Genomic DNA, 17,897 nt, shown 5'->3' on the forward strand with positions numbered 1-17,897 from the left:
CCTGTTTTTTCTGTTCTTCGTTATTTTTTGTTATAAGAGATTAGACAAAAACGTTAAAAAAAGAGTTCAATCATGCCTGCAACTAGGAATGTATTGACGTTTGTGAAACGTGTTAGATGCTCCAATCCCTTTGGTAATAACAGACACGTTCGTAAAGAATTATGAATTATTTCACAAAAATTTGTACAAAAAATTCCTGAATTTTTTGTCATTAGCAAGAATTTTCTACAAATATCGAAAGAAATTCGCAACAATTCAGTCAAATAATAGTGATAGTGAGATATAGTCTCCGGACTCTGAGAGCGATTGTGAACCATCTTCTACCAAAAGAAAATGTCTATCCAGGGAAAATCAACTGAAAAATCTGTTTAATGGATTAAAGAATAAGTTTGTTTCGTTGGATATAACTGATCCCCTGAGACTTTCTATTCTTACAAATGCTCCTGAATGCAGCAGTATTCGGCTATTAGATACATAATTTATCACTTCTAAATTAGCCACGCCAACTTCAAAACCTGGAAAATCGTTACCAGAAGACACTGTGAAAAAAGTAAAAAATTTAAACGAAGATGATAATAATAGTGAACTGATGCCTCATAAAAATAAGTCTATTACTGTATTACTTAACAGAAAGAAAGAAAAAGTACAAAAAAGCTGTTATCATCTGATATTAAGTCATCTCATATGGAATTAAAGAAATTTAATCCAGAGCATCAAATTTGACCTACTAACGTTTCTCAAATTCGCCCTAAGTTGTATATCTTAGCAGGTGCAAACTGTGTGTTTGTACAATACATGAGAATTAAACAGATTTGTTTGATGCTGCTTATATAAAAAAGAACACAAGTGATTTAGATAAACCGCTTACAGTTTACAAGGATTGTTTTTCATTGGTAGTGTCTAAACAGGCCAAAGATGCGCATTATCTCAGAAATTTCTAATCCTATCATGAATCGAAAAATTTACAGATTATATGATTGACACTTTAGAAAGAAGAGTTATAACTGAAATTATCTGCAGCTGGTGGCATTCTACTGATAGATGTGGTAGTGTCTTTCAATAAATTCCTAACGGACGGATTGAAAGGAAAGCATACTCTAAAGAGTATCCCCATAGTATCCACATAGTATCCTTTTTGTATCATACAACAAAAACTGAAAAAACAGCAAGATCAAATTTTAATTTAGTGAAATTCGGATTCTACAATAAAATCCCATTATAAAGTCACGGAGTAACCGCAATCGTTTTTTAAAAACGGTGAAAAGCTAAAATAATAAATAAGACGTGTAACACCTGCTAACTGTTACACTTCGAACGCAACATCTGCAAGTAGCAGTCAACAGGCGTTATAGGTCTTTTATTTATTTTTCTTTAACTTTTTACCGTTGCAAAAAAAAGACTATTGCGATTACATCGTGACTTTCTAAATCTATTGTTTTGAAATAAATCTAATGTTCATTTGAAGATTTTAAGTATTATCTGAAGTAAGGGACAAATAGTAACCGGATAGGGTTTAATTAACATCGGATTCGGATTCAGGGACCCCGAAATCATAATTCTAAGATGTTCTGACTACATTGGTCATCGGAAAATAGTGCTTATTCGAGGATCTAAAGTATTTTTTAAAGTTAGGGACGAATAGTGACCAGGCAGGGCTTAACTGACATTAGATTTGGATCCAGAGACCAAGAAAACAGAATCTTAAGGTGAGTTTACTACATCGGTCATTGTAAAGTATTGTTAATTCAACGATCTGAAGTAATTATTGAGGTTTGGGATGAATATTGCTTAAATAGGGTTTAACTAATAATTTATTTCGATTCAGGCACCCCGAAAACCTGGCTTTAACTCTAAAACCTGGGTTTCACTATATAACTTATGGCAAAATGGTGTTAATTCGACTATTTAAAGGATTTTTAAAGTTAGAAACGAATAGTGACAGGGTAGGGTCTAATGAACATCGGATTCGGCTACAGAGGCCACAAATTATCATTTTAAGGTAATGTCACAACACTAGTTATCGCAAAATAGTGTTAATTCGACGATTAGAAGTATTTTTTGAGGTTGGGGACAAATAGTGATCAGAGAGAGTTTAAATATCATCGGATTCGGATTTAGAGTTCACGGAAACATAATGTTAAGATGGTTTCAATAAATTGCTCATCGCAAAATATTGCTAATTCGACTATTTTAAGTATTTTTTTAGGTTAAGAATGAATAGTGACCAGGTAGGGTTTAATTAACAGCGGAGGCGTATTTTAAGACCACGAGAACATGATACTAAGGTAGTTTGACTACATTAGTCATCGTAAAATATTGTTAATTTGAAGATTTGAAGTATTCGTTGAGTTAAGGGATGAATAGTGACCATATAGGGTTTAGCTCACATTGGATTCAGATTCAGAGACCATGAAAACATAATGGTAAGGTGGTTTGATTACAATGCTCATCGAAAAATAGAGTTAATTCGGCTATTTAAAGCTTTCTTTTAAGGTGAGGGACGAATAGTGAGCAGATAGGGTTTAACCAAGATGGAATTCGGATTAAGAGACCCAGAGAATTAAGGTGGTGTGACTACATTTTTCATTGCAAAATAGTGTTAATTGGACTGTTAAAAGTATTTTCTGAGGTTAGGGATGAATAGTGAGCAGAAAGGGTATAAATAATATCGGATTAGAATTCAGATACCCCGAAAACAGGATCATAAGGTGGTTTGACTACATTACTCATCGCAAAATACTGTTAATTCGAAGATTTGACGTATTTTTTGAGATTAGAAACTAATAGGGACCAGGTGCGGTTCAATTAACATTGTATTCGGATACAGAGGCCTCGAAAACATAATGTTAAAGTAGATTGACTACATTAGTTATCGCAAAATAGTGTTAATTCGACGATTAGAATTAATTTTTAAGGTTAGGGACTAATAGTGACCAGAGAGTGGTTTGACTGCATTGCTCATTGCAAAATGGTGATAACCTTCACTGCACTGATTTCATTCAAACCTTATATTCTACTTATGATAAAAAAACTCGATGCTTTAAATCTTTTCAGATCATCACATTGAGCTCTTTGGCCTCGGGAATGTGGTCGACAAGTCGACCATTAGTCGAAAGCGTTACATAAAATTTAAAAACGGCCTTTTATTAGTGTCTACCATTCAATAATTTCATTTCGTCCGATGTTCCAGTTTAATAGTACATTCCATACAAAATGAAAAAGATACATGTAAAAAGTGAGTTCTGAAAAAATTGTCTTAAAAGTTAAACATCTAAACTTCATGTTTCGTGAAATTTATTAAAACACATCACGCGTAGAACTACATTGTATTTCTTGCATTTATATGATGAATGTTTGTGACAATTTTGACAACGACGAGGCTTCTCCAATTTGTCAATGCCATGTCCAACTTGGTCTTTACGAAAACTCCCCAGAGCCGCGCCTTGGGGTTTCGAACAGCAGTTGACTGCGAAGTGAACGTTTCCGAAGTCGAAATTGACGGTATTGCCATTTGAAGCAAACATTCTGCAACGTGAATACGAAACTGTGATTGATCCAATGGATTTGGTTTTTGTGTCATACTACATCTTTCGGTTGTGCGTGACATTCCCTTTTCATATTTGAAGGGAGCACAATGAATCTTTCAAGCGTTCATCACAGCGGCATCCGATCCATTTGCTATTAGTTGCCAATACCACTTTTTGCCTCGAACACAAATTAGATCATTGTTCATGGCATTAACGAAGAGATCGATGCCACCCATTCGATTATTGTATGCTCTCACGACGTGTGGCATTACAACATAATATTTCCTCCCGTCTGCTTCAATTTCCTTGTGATTCATTGCAATGGTCACAACAAAATTTTCATTTTACCAGGCTATCGGCACATTATTGTTTCGATCATGTGTGTAGTCTAACCAGTCACGGTATTTCTTCTTAGGAGATGAGACGTCAGAAATTTCGCTTTATTTAAACAATTGTCACAAGTGGCTGCAGTAGCATAATATCCCAGCGAGGTGAGGTGGCTCATCAACTTATGAGAAGTGAAGAAGTTGTCAAACGCAACACAATGTTGACGTGGGTCGTCAAGTAGTTTTAATAACTTTAGTACGACCATTTTACCTAAGCCGCAGTCTTTGTACTCGGATTCTCGATTCTCATCTGTACAGCTGTACGGAATAAAAAATACAAATAACCATCAGATGAACATAAATCCTAGTATTTCAAGCCAAATCAAATGGGCTCTCCTTTAATAAACATTTTGCAAGAATGACGGCCATTTAATCAATCATCTGCTCATCGCTAGATAGATTGTGTGAGAAAATGCCAAATTGCATGAATTTCTCATTCAAATTGATGTTCCACGGCGTTACTTTGGCGAACTTATCACCGGTATCAATTTTGCGATTAATTGCACACATAGAAATACTTCTTTATAAGTTTAAAACGATCACAAGCCATTGCGTGACTAACAATTTTGCACTTCAATGAAGATTGGTTTGACCAATAACTTTTGATTCGCGGTCTTGTATTGTAGCAAGTCATAAACAAAATACCAATGAAACGGTGCATTTCCTCGTCATCCATCTCAAATTTCAAATCGTTGTGATCAATTTTGGCGTCGTTGATTGTTTATCGAACCAGATATTTTATTATCTCATGATCGATGAACTAGTTGAAATGTTGAATCGATAAATTCTCTCCTGCAACGCGGTAAAATACACTAAATGCACTATTCAGAAATATAAATGACCGTCATATTGCAATACATACCATATTTGTTGTATACTTCCTGCTGCGTTTGGACGTCACACGCGAATTTGTACCAGCTTCAAATTCAGCAGAATGTTCTGTGGTCTCGGTGCAATCGGCTGACACATTCGGATTGTCTTCATTGTACGGGCACGACAGTTCGATGTATCTAGCTATTTCGTGAGGCAAAAACGCACTTTCATCGTTCAGTATTTGTTTCTCATCATCGATATTCTCCGTGGCGCTCACTGAATCGGTAGTTTCTGGTGGCAAGACCACTAAGTCTCTTTAATTTTTGTTCGACTCTGGTATCTTTTGCGGAAAATTTTGAAACAACAAAAAATCTAAACTTCACTGTCAATATTTCACTCAAGAACAGAACACATCACTAACGCGCAGCAGGGGGGAGTATCTGCGAATCATAGTGGAAGATCTGCTCGAGCTCGCGGACAACAACCGACAAACACCAGATCTAGCCAAAAAACGTCCCATTTACATTCAAATCGCGCAGATCAGCTCCACGACCATCTTGGGTACCATTCAACACAGCCGCTAGCTTTTCATTTATCCAATCTGGCGGTTTGGCTGGTATCGTTGTTGAGTGGCTGCTGTTTTTGTTACTTGCACGTGGCTAGACCTTCTTTGGGTTGGATTTTACGATTAACTGCATGTCTACAAGGGGTCCTTTTTCTATTCATGATCTAGGAAGCTTCAGGATAATTCTATTCTGGAAACATTTTGAAAGAAATCTTTTGGATGTTCGATGACGTGAATCAAATATTCAGTCGATTTTTTCATTTTGTGGTAAGCAATCACAAGAAACTGTGCACTGTAAGGCGACACCCTGTCCCTTGTGTTTTTGACTACGACACCTCCTGCGTTCACTTGTTTGTAAAAGAACCAGTGCCTCCAGAATCTGGGATTTTTCCGCCCCCACCACTCTCCCATCTCGAAGCAACACAGTAAAACGTAGCTTGTCGGTTAGTTGGTTCTGCTACATGTTGCGTAGGCCAGCCTCGTGCAGAGCCGAAAATGCACGAGCACGAACCCGAGCCTCCCCCCGACTTAACGATTCGTTTTCATCGACAAACTGGCTCTTAGGAGTTTTTAAGTAAATGGAATTTTGCAGGGTGCCAAGAGAATGAAAGTTCAGGGGAAAATTTTTAATGATTGTTTTGTAATGAATTTTAAGAGAAAATTGAAAAAAGGTTAATAAACATTTTTTATTATTTCCTAAAATTTTTAAACTTATGTACAAGATGTTGAAGCACAGTTTTACAATTGTGCCATATTACATAATTTTAGAAAAATCAAGGAACATAATTCTTATCAAGCCTTCTCGTGCAATTTTGTTACACAATTTTTTTAAGTATGCTTGTTAAAAAAATGTACTTGCAAATTTGAGTAAGTTTAAGAGATGTTCACAAATTTTAAAATGATTCGATAATTCTTAAAACTTGTAAAGATTTTTTTAAATGTTGTAAGGTTTCACGAAAATGAAAAAAAATTGCTTTAGGTCCCTATACAAATAATTGAAATAATCTCTTATTTCGAAAAATCAAATTTTAAGGGATTATTTAAAAATATTTTAATACATTTCAAACGATTTCAAAAATTGTCAAGGAAGAATTTCGAAGATTTTCAAGCAATATTTTTAATTTTGATGAATTTAAAAGAAAACCAGGAAAAATTAAAAAAATTGTAATGATTAGACGGCTTAGAAGGTCTGGCAAGGTTCAAAACAGAACTTTCTCAAGATTCGTGTGAAAATTTTCAGGATTTTAAATTTTAACAAATGTACTTTGAGGAAAAATTTAAAAACGTTTTTAAACATATTAAAGTATTTCCTAAAATTTTTTTAAATAATGTTGAAAATTTTTTATTCAAAATGTTTCAATTTAGTCAGCTTAATAAATAACAAAATATCGAGGAAATTCAAAAAATATTTAGAAGAATGGAAGGGATTCAAATCGAATTTTAAACTTAATTTTATTTATAAATTTAGATATTTAAAGATTTCAAAACTAAACTTTAGAAAATTCAAGGGAATTAAAAAAGAATTCAAGGAGATAAAACTATTTTTCTTAAAATTCCTAGAAAAAATGCAGAAGATTATGAGTAAATTTTATCCATTGAAAATAACTCAGGGCCACACGATGAAATTAAGGTGGAGCATCCTTCAGCCTTGTTGACCTTAATGGTTTTGGGGTTTCCACTCTTTCATAATCCGGGGTTAAAAAAATTGCATCAATCGAATTAAGGTATTTGACCGTCATTTGACCTTGACTTAGGCGTCATGGAGTCGAATGGACACCGTGATCGTGATTGGCGACCCCAAAAACCGTAAAGGTGTGCTGGTTCGAGACCCGGTCCTGGCTAAGAAATCAGCCGAGAGATTAAAAGAAGGATTTCACCTCTAGAGGACCTCTAGACGACTTTCAGAGATTGGTTCGACAAACAGGTCAAGACGTATTTGGACGTAAAACTTTCCGCCCTTTCAGAATCCGGGGTAAAAAAATTTCATCAATCGAATTAAGGTGTTTGACCTTCATTTGACCTTGAGCTAGATATGATGGGGTTATATGGAAACCGGGATCGTGATCAGTGACCCAAAAAACGTAAAGGTTAACTAGGCTGAAAGATGCTCCACCTAAATTTCGTCTTGTGGCCCTGTGTAATTAAAACCTGTAAAGATTTTTTTAATGTTTCACGAGAATAACAAAATTTTTTTAGGTTAAGAGATTATTTGAAAAGATCTCAATAAATTGCACACGATTTTAGAATTGACAAAGAATCTGGAAAATAGTAAAGGCATTTTTTTTAAATTTTGGAGAATTAAAAGCGAGCCAGGAAAAGTTTTTTTTTTAATTTTTTGAAAAATGTACTTTAAGAGAAAATTAAATAGATTTTTAACATATTAAAGGATTTCCTCAATATTAAAGGAAGAATGTAGAAGAGTTTAAAGCAAAACGTTTCAATTTAGTAAGATTAAAATTGTATTGAAATTTAAATAATCGAGTAATTTCAAGCAATATTTAATAGAATTGATGAAATTCAAAAAGAATAAAAACTCTCGAAGAGTTTTTGAAACGCATGATGAACTTTAGGAGCTTTAAAAGAATCTCGAACGGTTTTAAGACAATAAACAAATTTTCTTAAAATACTTGCGAATATTTACAAGAGTATAGGCAATTTTTTGATATTTTTAATGATTTTTTTAAATTATGATAAAAATTCAAGACAATTTAACAATATTTTAAAGAATTTAAAACGTTTTAAACAGATCAGAAATATAAAAAACTTTCCGAAGATTTATCAAATATTTCTTGATTTCTTCCAAACTTCTTAAAAATTTCTAAACGTCTTTTAAAAAGGCTCCGATCTTTCCCAATACTTTTTAAAATCCTATGAAATAACATTTATTTTAAAATCCCTTAGAATCTTTTCAGAGACATCTGCTATATTTGAAAATCTTTTTTTTAATTTTCCTAAGAATCTTATAATAATTATATTTATATAAATTTAAAATCAAATTGATAATACTTATTTTCTTGTGTATGAAATTTATAGAAAATCTTTAATGTTTTAAAATACCTATTTCAAAATTTAGCTTTCACAATTTCATTTTAATTGTAAAAATATGTAATTGTAAATTAAGTGTAAATAATTGCAAAATAAATGTAACAAAATTTATTTTATGGCGACTTGTCTTATGATTTTAAAAGAACAAAACAATTCTAAAGGTAAGTCTTTGTAGCACCTTAATAATTCCCAAACATATTTTTGGAATATTGTACAAAAGACTTTCGTGAAATTTCATATGAAAACTGTACTATACATAAATTATTATCTTAAATGAAAAATAATAATTCTTTTATCAATATTCCTACAATTTATTTGAATATGATACACAGTGCGCTTGAAGTTTAAACGTTATGATTTTTTCATTGACTAAAAAAAAGAATGAACAACTTCTATGTTTATTAAAGTATTTAAGTTTTTATTCTATATATATCTAAAGAAAATGTAGTCACATCAATTAGTCTTAACAGAATCTAAAAATTATGAAAATGAGCCAAGTTAGCACTTTGAAAATAAAGAAAAATGATGCGCCTGGAAATTGTGTCCAATTATCAGTCCTTGAAATTAAAATTCGAATATTTTTTTGAATTTACTTTCAGCACATTTCTTCTCAGGCGAATCGCCGCTTTTAATCACAAGAGGTTCAATTATTTCCAATCAAAAGAAGCCATGCAATAATTTTTGAAAAATTCAAAAAACATACATTCCTGTCTGCTTATAGATATAATTTTTTGCTTATAATAAGTTGTATGCAATTAAAAAAAGTTTATTTTAAAGTATATATAGAAGTTGTCAAATTATTTCTAAAAAATTGACAACCTTAAAAATTGTAGTACTTAAATACTTTCAACATTTAAGAATTTTATATTAAATTTCCATGAGATATCATGTGCATGGGTGTGTGTAAAATAAATAAATGATAAGAAAAGTCTATTAGCGAAGGACTTTCCTAATTTTTTTTTGCGAAAAAGAAATTCCCTAATATACTCAAATGTGAGTAGTAAGGGAATTGACGTCAATTAAACATCCATAATAATTAATGAAAAACTTTCATTTGAAGGTGGTGGCGAAAGGAGTTTTATTGAAAAATCTGTTAACACTTTTTAACATTTTTAACATTTGTTAACATTTTAAACCTTTTTCTTATAATTTATTTTGTATTTTATTTTTTGAACTGATAATGTAACCGTTTTTAGTTGAAAAATGATCTTTTTTGTTAAAAATTCGTTTTTTTGTTGTTGTTTTAAAATTGATTGAAAAATTTTGAATTTCTGTTTCCGGTAGAAAATTATTGGTTTGAAAATTAAATTATTTGTTTGCAAATTCAATTTTTTGCTTGAAAATTTAAATATTTTGTTGAAACTTTGAATTTTTGGTGTGAATAATTATTTTTCAACTGAAAATTTAACTACTTAATTTTTCGTAACAACATGATCTTTTTAATTGAAAATTCAACTATGTGGTGGAAAATTCATTTATTTTTTGGAAATTTCATCTTTTTTGGAAGAATATCTGTAGTTTCGTTGAAGAGTTCATTTTTTTGTTGAAAATTTCACTATTTTCTTGTAGATTCAATTGTTTTTATTTATTCAAAATTAAATTTTAAAAATAGAAATTTAAATGTCCCATTTTTGTTGAAAATTAGTTCTTTCGTTGAAAATTCTATTTTTTCCCTAAATTTTGACTAGTCCATTTTTGGCTGAATACTTATTATTTTATTTAAGAATTTGTTTCTCAAGATGGAAATTGAACAATTTTGTTGACATTTATTTTCTTTAAAAATTACCTTTTTAGTTGAAAATGTATCTTATTTGGCGGAAAATTATTCTCCTTCTTTGAAAATTCATCTTTATTTAGATAAAAATTAATTTCTTCGATTGAAAATTCGCATTTTTTTGGGTTAAAAATTAATTTTTTAAGTGCATACTGAAATATAAATTAAAATTTTAGGCTGAAATATGTATTTTTTAAAGTCATTTCTTAGGTTGAAAATTTAACTATTCTCTCGAAAATTCGCTTATTTGTTTTTTAAAATAAATTTTTTACTAAAAATATCACCAAGATATACAGCACTAAATTTGAAAGATTTTAGATCCAGAAATCTTGTCTTCTATATCTATGCACATTAGGTAAATTATATTTTCCTGTTTGCAGTGAGTCTAATGATTCTAAGGTAACTCGCGATTTCAAAACCATAATACGTTTGAGGAGCAGCTAGATCGTCATTCGGGAAGTTCAGAGAGCTCGGATTCCGGCTTATACATTTTCGGCTTTACACGAGGCTGGTCTTCGCAGCATTTAACAGAGCGGACTCACCGACACGCTACGTTAGAATGTGTTGCTCCCAGATGGGAGAAGGGTGAGGGCCGAAAAATCCCACGTTCTGGAGACTCTGAATAGAATTCTGTAATTAATAACGTCAACAAATCAATTTTTTGTTAAATTTGATGTGTATTAGTTGCCATCACTTATTTTAAACGTTCCATTTCACCAAAAACAAAAATAATGACGTGAAAAAATTAGTTGTATCGTTTTCGGCTGTTAGTCGATTTATCAACCAGTTAATTCTGCACATTCATCATCATTCTATTCAACAACCAATCGGTTAGAGAATACATTTTGCGTTAAATTTGCTACGAAACAGACAATTAATCGAAAGGTTTTTTTCCAAAATTTTATCCTATTTTTCCCAAATTAAAAAAAAATGTATAAAAATAGGTCTTCCGATAAGCAGATAAAATTCAAGGAAATTAATTAATTAACGTAAAAAATTTTCTTTAAGTTCATAAATACTCAAAATTAAATAAAATTGTTGCCTTCAGTACATATCTCTTTTATTCGCAACTGAGCCATTTTTCAAAGTTGCTGGCCGAAAAATCGACCCTTAGCTGTAAATGGGTTATTTAATGCAAAATGGTCTTAATTCGACGATTTTAAGTCTTTTTTGAGGTTAGCGATGAATAGTTACCAGATAGGGTTTCACTAGCATTGGATTCGGATACAGATACCACGAGAACATAATATTAAGTTGGATTCACTACATAATTAATCGCAAAATAGTGTTAATTCCACTGTTTAAAAATGTTTTTAAGGTGAGGGACAAATAATGACCAGATAGGCTTTAATTAACATCGGATTCGGATTCAGAGATTCCGAAAACAGAATCCTAATGTAGTTTCACTACATTACTCATCGCAGAATATTGTTAATTTGACTATTTAAAGCATGTTTTGAGGTTCGGGACGAAAAGTGAACAGATTTAGTTTAACTAAAACTAGATTTGGATTCGGAAACCCCGAAAACATAAGGTTTAGGTGATTTCATTGCATTAATTATCGCTAAATAGTCTTAATTGAACGATTTGAAGTATTTTTTGAGGTTGGGTACGCCTATTGGCCAAATATGGTTCAACTAAGATTTTATTCGGATTCAGAGACCACAAAAACATAATGTTTAGATGGTTTTACTACATTTCTAATCGCAAAGTGGTGTTAATTCGATAATTCAAAGTATTTTTTGAGGTTATGTACGAATAGTGACCAGATAGATTTTAACGAAAGTTGGATTCGGTTCCATCTACCCCAAAACCATAATGTTCAGTTGGTTTGACTACATCACTCATCGCAAAATGGTGTTCTTTAAAATATTTTAAGCATTTTTTGAGGATAGGGGCGATCAATGACCAGATAGGAATAATTAACATTAGATTCAGATTCAGATACCACAAGAGCATAATTTTAAGGTGATTTGACTACATTAGTCGTCGCAAAACAATGTTAATTCGACTATTTAAATCATATTTTTGAGGTGAGAGACGAATAGTAACCAGAGAGGGTATAATTAACATCGGAAGCGGATTCAAATACCCCGAAACCATAATGTTAAGGTAGTTTAAATACATTAGTCATCGCAAATTAGTGTTGATTCAATTATTTTAAGAACTTTTTAGATTTGATGCTGATAGTGACTAGATAGGGTTTAATTAACATTGGGTTCGGAGTCAGAGAACCCCAAAAAATAATGTTAAAATGGTTTTACTAAATTACTCGTCGCAAAATAGTGTTTATTCGAATATTTGAAGTATTTTTTTGAGGTGAGGGGCAAATAGTGGCTACCCTCCTAGAAATAATCGCTTGGGCACGACTAATAACCATTCAGAGTAATCAAAAGTTGAATCCGTTTAAATTTTTGCTAATTGTGTCAATTGTTACCAATCGGATTGAATTGAGTAAATGCACTTGCCTGAAATACTCCCTCTGCAGTTTTCGTTTGTAACACACATGATTTTTACAACATGTAAAAATCATACCGTTGAACGATGTGACAGTGATGCAGTATGATTATCAAGTAGGCAGTTTGATTTAGCCGGTATATTATGGCAAAACGTTTACGAGGTGTGTTCAAAACGTAAGGTGACTTTTCAATTTTCGCGGGCTTCGTACATTCAAGTTTAAAATTTTTTGTTTTGTTCTGTTGGTACACTCGTCACGATTATATGTTCACAGTTTTAACTGTATAGCTCGTGTTGTTTTTCTGGCAGAGGCGTAAAAGGTTAGAAGGGTTTGGTGTGCTCGGCGATTTTCTTCTTTCGAAAAAAATGGAGCCAAGAGTTTGCATTAAATTTTGTGTGAAAAATGGAATCCAGTGCTCTAAAACTCTTGAAATGTTGACAGTTGCATACGGTGAGACTACTCTGAGTGAAAAAAATGTGAATAAGAGGTACAAGCTGTTCCAAGAAGGCCGAGAGGATGTCGAAGACGAACTTCGCCCTGGACGTCCCTGCACGTCAACAACAGATGAAAACGTTCAAGTAGTGGAAGAAATGGTGTTAAAAAACCACCGAATTACCATCAGAGAATTTGCTATCAGAGAATGCCATGCTATCTTTTTGGATGTTTTGGGCATCAGACGTGTGTCAGCGAAATTTGTTCCAAAACTGTTTAATTTTGATCAAAATATCCGACCAAAAACAACACCGCACTCATATCTCAGACTCCATATTCACCGGATTTGGCCCCCAGTGACTTTTTTCTTTTCCCAAAACTGAAGAGACCCATGAAAGGACATCGATTTTCAATGATTGAGGAGATGAAAACTGCATCGCTGAAAGAACTCAAGGTTATACCACAAAATGAATAACAGAAGTGCTTCGATGATTGGAAAAAGCGTTCGCACAAGTGTATTATATTTGAGGGGGAATAATTTGAAAGGGACAACATAAATATTGAGGAATAAATGAATATTTTTTGAGAAAACCATGAAGTCACCTTATTTTTTGAACACACCTCGTATTTCCTTTTTGTTGAATGCATATTCTTGAAATTTGCTTATCTGGCAGAATAAAAAACCTTTTATGAATAATTAAGGAGAAATCAAAATCCTGTAGTGAAAATTTAACCCCTAACTCAGAATAATGGATACCCAATTGAAAAGGATTGGAAACATTATAGAAGGTAGGATGGCGCCAATATTTTGAAACTCAGGCTGAATAAATTATAGGTCACTCATTACATTTCTAGTAGAAAAACTTACCCAATCCTTTCAATTTTCTTGCAATATAACAACTTTGAATTTATAAATAGGTTTGATTTAAAATTCTTGAAAATTCAAGTTTCAAATATTTAAAATATTTAAATTAGAATATTTCAAATAATTTGCTTGCAAATATTTTTATTTTAAAGGTTTGAAATGATTAATTGTATAGCATTAGATTCATTTAGGTTTCATTAGGTTCAAATTTAAAATGAATACGTGCGGAATTCATCACAATAAATCGATTTCCTTCCATAAGCACAGCAATTTTTTATATCTTCTTCTTCCTGAAATGTTGTGTTTGATGGTCACATATTTCTGTAATTTTGGTTAAATTTCTTATTTGATAGTCTGAAAAATAGTTTATTTTTGGTCTTCATATCCAGTTGTCTTTCTCATAATTTCATCAAATCTTATGTAACCATATGAACGTTTTTCGACATTTCGACTTAAATTTCACATGGCATAATTTTAAATAAAACAAAGTTAAAGGCTTCTGAATCCACATCGTACAATTTCAAATGCTTTGATAATAAAAAAGCTTTTAGAAGGCTTGTCGTTGTTACATGTATTAATGAACGTTTAAACTCGAAATCGCTGTTTGAAATGATTTAATTAAATATTAGGAACGCTCGGTGATCATAAAACTTCCACTTCGATTGGTTTAATTTGAAATGTAGTCTTAAATACTTTAAATAACAAAATGTTCAGCTTGAAAAACTTAATTTCGGAATTGTATTGGCTAGTGTAAAATTTTTTTAGTCAGGAAATTATTCCAGATTTTGTCATCGACTTTAGTAGCTACTTTGCAAATAATAGATAAAGTTCGTTTTACGTCAATCATTAGTGGTAAAGGGGAAGTCATAATCTAAGGATTACCGAATATAATATCACCGACATTGGTGTAAAATTACTGTTTAATTTAGAAAGTATTTGTCCATCATTTTCAGTACTTATATTTCAATAAAATAAAAATTTAGAAAGTTGAATTAATCAAAACATTTTTTATTATAATATGAATTTATGTGTTAATAATTGCGAATAATTAAAAATTGAGACCACTTTCTGACAAAAAATATTCTATTTCTAATATTAACTTTTAATTTTTTAATTTAATACAATTAATAACAGATTGACATTTTTAATAATAAGATAATACTTTAATCGCTTTTCTGAAGTTTCACGTTTCTAAATTATTCGCTTACTTTTTTTTCAATCTTACCCGATTTTCAAACTTATAACGATTTATAAACATTTTCGTCAAAATAAAGAATCCAAGAGAGCATAATAAAAAATAACAATTTTGCTTCATTATTACAAGATCAATTTTTTTATTTTTATCTTATATATGATTTTATATTTTTAACAAAGAATACTATTAGCACATTTTTTGGTAGCACCACTTTCACCTGGTGAGAATTATTTACAAAATGTTCATTCACTTTGTTTCATAATATATTCTGTTTAAAATTTATATTATTCCAAAAAAGTAAATAGCTGTCTTTAAATAATTCCAGTCAGACAAAAGTGCTGCGATCACGTGACAAATTCCAGTTGCCCGGTTGAAAACCATTGGAAATGCAAAATGCTCATTCATTGCCAATCGTTTTGGCACAATTAAGAAACACGATTCGAAACGATTGAAATATTAGTTATATTGTTTCTTATCGATCTCAATTGATTATTTCTAGGAGGGTAGATAGGGTTTAACTAACATGGGACACGGATTAAGAACCCACGAAAACATAATGTTAAGGTGGTTTCAGTACATGAATCATCCCAAAATAGTGTTAATTTAACGATTTGAATTATTTTTTAGGTTAGGGACAAATAGTGACCAGCTAGGGTTCAACTAACATTGAATGCGGTTTAAACGACCTCAAAACAATAATGTTCAGATGGTTTGTCTACAATACTCATCGAAAAATAATGTTAATGCGACTACTTAAAGCATTTCTTTGAGGTGAGTGACGAATAGTGAACAGATAGGGTTTAACTAACATTGGTTTTGGATTCAGAGATTTCGAAAACATAATTTTCAGGTTATTTGACTACATTAGTAATGGCAAAATGGTATTAATTCGACGATTGAAGGTTTTTTCGGAGGTTAAGGATGAACAGTGGCCAGGTAGGGTTAAACTAACATTGGATTCGGTATAAGCGACCCTGAACCCATAGTGTTCAGGTGGTTTGATTACATTTCTCGTTGCGAAATGGTGTTAATTCTACTATTTGAAGCAATTTTTAAGGTGAGGGATGAGTAGTAACCAGATAGGGTGTAATCAACATTGGATTCGGTTTTAGCGACCTCAAAACCATTATGTTCATTTCATATGTATTAATTATGTTCTTGATGAATATGGGTCTATGGATGCAGAAAGGGCAGTGTGTGCGAAAGTAGGCTTCAAGAAAGAAGGATAAGTGTAGGCAAAGGTGTAAAAGGCGAAACTAAGTTGTGTAAAGTGAAAATTGAAGTTTGCGAAGTTTTTGAGGTTAGGAGAAGTAAGAATATTCGCTCGTTGAAAGGGCAATTGGTTATGGAGAGGGAGAGAAAAAATATGGATAAATGAAGAAGAATGGTTTTTGGGACAAGGAATTATAAGACATAAGGAAAAAGGGAAGAGAAATGCAGGGAAAAGAAAGAGGCAAAAGAATGTGTCAGGCCTAAAGAACAAGAAAAAAGGATTTTCTGAGAATTTAAAAAAGTGGACTGTGATTTTAAAGGGCGAAACATGAGCAGAAGAGAAGGAGTGGGAGAGGATAAACAAATTTTACCGAAAGGTTATGTTTGGAGTTTAGAGTGTAAATAAATTAAAAGAGTTTAAACAAAAGATAGGAAAGGAGAAGGTAAAGTATGAAGAACATACAGGAGTAGTCTCTTTTATTGGAAGGTTAAAGAGGTCGATTAAGAAGGTAAGGGATGGGATAGGACAAAAACAAGAAAGATAAGGGGGGAAAAGATGCAGTTTAAAACGGGAGAAAGAGAACACGGGAAGTGAAAAAAGATTTAGTAGTACAGAAGAATCACTCTCATGCCAGTGGGTTATAAAAAATATGCGGGAATTGTAAGAGAAGTGTTAGAGAATCAGATTAAAGAACAAGATAGTATCCCACACAACCAGGCGAGAATTAGAAACGGGATGGCAATTGTAGGTAACATTTACGTACTCAACTATTACTTGTCTAAGGCCAGGGTGACCGTTAAGTCCGCTACTGGTTAATAAGTTGCTGGCAGATTTAGAGGAGAAGCTAAAGGAGTAAGGGAAAATTCTGGATCAAACTGAAAAATCTCTATCCCTTTCACACACTACTCCTTTCCCCTACCGAGTGAGTCACGCCTACCCCGAAAGGGAAATGGCTTAAAGGTGTAATAATAATAATAATTATTATTATTATTAGAAGAACCAGGTTATATTTAAACGAAATCATTATCTATTTTCGGTGGCTAATTGTGAAGAGAAACGTAGAATTTCATCTTTATTCACCTAGCAATGAAGATTCTAAATAAAATGTACAAACAAATCTTTACTTATAAGACTTTAATGGTAATTGTGAAAATCCTAAATATTTTTCACTTTAAGCATTTATTTTGGTATGGATTTAAATCCATTTGAAGGTAAAATGCATGAAAATTCGAAGTCAAAAATTTCCCAATGGACTTTTCTTTAAATCAGTAAATTATCCACTAATTTTATGAAATTTTTGAAAATCTCCATAAATCACGTGTATTCACTTAAAGTCACTTTTAACCACTTACATTAATTTGAATTTACTGGAATTATCCTGAAGTCTCTTTATTGGGTGTCAATTCTACTCTTTGGAATTAATGAAAGAAGCGGCACAAATTTAAAATAAAAAATATAAAAAAATTATTTGAAGAGTGGACTGTATTTATATTACCTGGAATGGAGGACTATTTACACTAAAATTTTAATTTTAATACAGTTGGGCTGACTCGGTGGAACGATTTGCATCGGTCAGCTGTGAGACAGATGTTCTCTTGAGGAGAGATAATGGAAATCTGTGACA

General features: G+C 32.0%; 1 protein-coding gene across 1 annotated transcript in view; it reads left to right on the forward strand.

Moving 5' to 3' along the window:
- Positions 1-17,897, forward strand: part of LOC117179874 — a 106,793-nt gene that overhangs the window by 44,756 nt on the left and 44,140 nt on the right. The window lies entirely within an intron of this gene.

Source organism: Belonocnema kinseyi, chromosome 1, assembly GCF_010883055.1.
Source record: "Belonocnema kinseyi isolate 2016_QV_RU_SX_M_011 chromosome 1, B_treatae_v1, whole genome shotgun sequence".
Lineage (NCBI taxonomy): Eukaryota > Metazoa > Arthropoda > Insecta > Hymenoptera > Cynipidae > Belonocnema > Belonocnema kinseyi.